General features: G+C 38.4%; 1 protein-coding gene across 1 annotated transcript in view; it reads left to right on the plus strand.

Annotated features, from left to right (window-relative positions):
* The first annotated feature begins 293 nt into the window (after positions 1-293).
* Positions 294-3,814, plus strand: part of dtnbp1b (dystrobrevin binding protein 1b) — a 555,482-nt gene continuing 551,961 nt past the window's right edge. Inside the window, exon 1 of the mRNA XM_020597564.1 lies at positions 294-469. The gene's annotated coding sequence lies outside the window, so the exon portion shown is untranslated. The remainder of the gene's footprint in view (positions 470-3,814) is intronic.

The raw sequence follows: 3,814 nt of genomic DNA on the forward strand, positions 1-3,814 counted from the left end.
AGCATGCACGTTTAATTAATTTTGTATTGTTAATGTTTACCTTTTCTTTTTAGTTACTGTGTTTCCTGGTCCATGGATGGGGGGGCGCGGTTCAACCAAAAGATTTGACTGAGGAAGCAGCAGGGCGCGGTTCAACCAAAAGATTTGACTGAACAAGCAGCAGGTTTAAATACTTCCCACTAGGCCTGGACTGCACCAAGTGCCCAATATAAGAAAGGGGGGAGTTTGGGAGAAATTTATTGTTTATTTGTTGGTAGTTTATGTTAGAACTTTATTTGTCAAGTTATGTTAATTTCTTTATATTTAAAGGAAATATTTAGTAATATTTAGTTCAACAGGCCACAGAACGCACAGACAAGAATATGGGACTTGCACAGCGTAAATAGTCTCAGGTGTGTTGTGAGGAGGACCGACAGCATTCCGGACCCCTGTCACTCCTACATATGAACACCAACTGCAAGTTGATGAGGTGAGAAACAAAGTTGTGGTGGTTCAAGTGAGAGTACTAGACTAGCACTGATAGGTTCAGGTCAGACTGTAATTTCTCAGCTCTTTTGTCCTGATTAATTTCAAAAGTGTTTGAGCAACTTTTGATATAAATTGTAATGAAAATTCTCAAAACTAACATGGAGCACAATGTAACTGCATGCAACATCTAATTTTTTGTTACAATCTGACCCATTTTTTTCCCTGACAAACTTCCCTAGTTTGATATATGGTGTTTTAAGACAGCTGAAAGGTGTGCATATTAGTGTCTTTATAAGTACTTTAACTCTGCATTTGTGTCGACCACGTTTGTACACAGGGTCAGAATGAACTGTAGTGTAACAGGTTCATATTGTATGATAATTACGCTTTGTTGTTGTGCCTTAAACCAAAGGATCAGAGCCTGTATTGCTTTAGTAAAAACTTTGTGTTCTATGTGTAATGTTTATGGCAAACATTGTCATAACACAGTGATTGACCATTGCTCTCAAGTGAAACACAGCAAATTGATAGTACAGCTGGAAAATAGAATTTTTTTTTTTAATTCACTGTGGATAAACTTGTTTGGTAGAATTGGCTGATTGAGTTAACTCTGTCACAGGTTCTGATCCTCCAAATGGCCAGAAACAAGGCAGTTGGAGTTCTTCCTTGATGCTGCAAAGAAACTGGACTTTACATCCAGGTACTGTGTGCAGTCTTATTGATAACTTCTGTGCACTTAACTATACACTGATCAGGTATAACATTATGACCACCTGTACGCACTTCAGTGCAACCCTTCTGCCTTACAATTTGTGTCCCACATAGAGTACCCTCCTTTTTTTACATGCTGCTTAGGTTTTGGCATAAGGTGGGAAATCCCTACTGGTGGGGTCATTAAGGTACAGTACTTCACATTTTCTCCATGTGCCTGTACCACAGCTGTGGCAAGTTCTCTTGTAGTCACGTGAGGTCTCTACCTTGATGACCCCACCAGTAGGGATTTCCCATCTTACCCAAAACTTCAGCAGCTGGCTGGGCTGGAGTGGCTGCAAAAGAAAAGGGAAAAGTTTTGTAAAGCTTTGATTTCAATAATAAATGCTCCATTTATAAGCAAACTTGCTCGTCTGTGCATGTCCTCAAGAATGTTGCTGCTGGTCTGTCCACGGGACGACATCTGGTTAAGGATTGCCTAAGGGGGAAATGGAAAAAGCACAAATTTAAAGCACGACACAGCAAAATATATAGTCCCAAGTCAACAGAAAAAAATAAAAATTGAAATACAAGATAGGCCACATTGCTGATGTCGTCCCTCTACTGGGTTCATTGCGATCAAGCCTAAAAGGAACATTCACTGTAATTCCCATTTTGTTTACCCTCAATTTATGAAAGAGGCCATGCAAATTTGATATTTAAGAGTAATTTAAACTACTCTGCAGTTGTAAAGCACCACTCATATAAAGGTTCACATTTAATACTAAACTGAAGGAATGTTAAATTTCACTTTAAGAAGCTTTCCACAGCAATAAGAATTTAATCCGACATATTTCACAGTGGTTGAACAATTTACTCACCATCTGAACTGTTGTCCAGAGGTTTGTAGTGCAAGCCCAAAGCTTTGGGTTGTCTTCTTCACTGGGCCACGTGCCTCCCAAGTTCTGGAGATGATGTACTCAGGTCTTCAGGTGCCCTGTATTCAAATACATTGTGCAATGTAAGACATATCAAAAGTGTTGAGATACATTGTTTTACAGTTAAGCTTGCCTTTCATGAAATGGTGGGGAAATTAACTACATAAATTTTGTGTATATATCTATGCAAATTATAGTTAGTCCTGCTGTTGTGCATATGGCCAAAGTACAGCAAGTGAACATGAGTAATAAAGTACTATTAAGTACTAGTACAGTCTCAATATAATTCTGCTTTGAACAAAACGATACTGGAATACATTAGCAGCTCTAGGTTTTGCTTATACCACAAGATCCATATTCAAAATTTAGTATGAAGCAAACATGGAGAAAGCCTGTAAAGGTAATTAAAAGCTCTACAACAGCTAGTGAATCCACCTCAAGTGTCACCTACCTTTATTTATGAACAAAGATGTCATTCAAAGCAAACCACCCCATACACTACATCCTAAAAATACCCACCCAGAGTCTGAAGATAGAGAATATTTTGTACAAATCCATGTATGAAATTACACTATTGTTTCTATTGTTCTGGTGAATTTACCCATCCACAGCTTAATAGAGAAGGAGTGTAGTGGCAATTTGTTCTTGAAGACAGAAAATGTAAAGTATGTGTTTCCCATTGTTGGTGATCATCTGGAGAATCTTGTGTAGCCAACAGAGATGGGATCCTCTGGTCACTGCGACCTTGAATGTAGAACAGGAGGTATTACAGGAGTAGAAGACAAGTGTGTCAAATACACACGTGTGTGTGTGTGTGATAAAAAAAAATTGCAATGAAAGGTCTTCATTTGAAGACCTTTGAAATGCAGGACTTCTAGACTGAAAAACTCTTTCTTTCCCTCTGCCATCAGACTCCTAAACAGCTGAGGAGTTTATTACCAGGAAATACGTCATGTACTGTATACCTGTACTGTTTATATTCTCAGTTTGCACATTGACTGTTGACTGCTTCCCATGCAGCATACATTCTCTTATTAAATCCTTATAAATGTTTATTATACTGCTGCATTTGCTGCTTAAAGTGCCTTAGATTTTGTGTTACTTATTTATCTACTTTATATTTCATTTGTATTTTGTGGCATTCATGTGGACGGCAAAGTAAGAATTTCATTGTACAGGGAAACACGTTTCCTAACTGTGCATATGACAAACAAACTTTGACTTGATTTGAAGATCACATCTATCTGTGTTTAGCATTTTCTACTTTCCTTCTTTTGTTATAGGTAGGTGAAGTTAATTAACTTCACCCGTGTTAACCTAAAAAACATTACAAGACACCATTACTTGCAACTTTATACAAGTCATCCTCCAGTTAGTCTTCATTTCTGGATACTTAAAGACATTTAGTAATCTAGATTTAGACGTTTAATTCTGTCCATCGTTAACAGGGGACCATTCTTTAACGTGAAGTTACTGATAGTTTTTGATGTCATTAAATCCCGTCATTGCTTCCACCGTCAATAAAACCTGCTGATATTTTGAATGTGATATTAATTTAAACAAAACAGGCTTTTCGGGCCCTCCTTGAACCGCCACCTTATTGTGGTGGAGGGGTTTGAGTACCCGAGTGATCCTAGGAGCTATGTTGTCGGGGGCTATATGTCCCTGGTAGGGTCTCCCAAGGCAAACAGGTCCTGGGTGACGGGTCAGACTAAGAG

Source organism: Monopterus albus, unplaced genomic scaffold (genome assembly GCF_001952655.1).
Source record: "Monopterus albus unplaced genomic scaffold, M_albus_1.0 scaffold34.1, whole genome shotgun sequence".
Classification (NCBI taxonomy): Eukaryota; Metazoa; Chordata; class Actinopteri; order Synbranchiformes; family Synbranchidae; genus Monopterus; species Monopterus albus.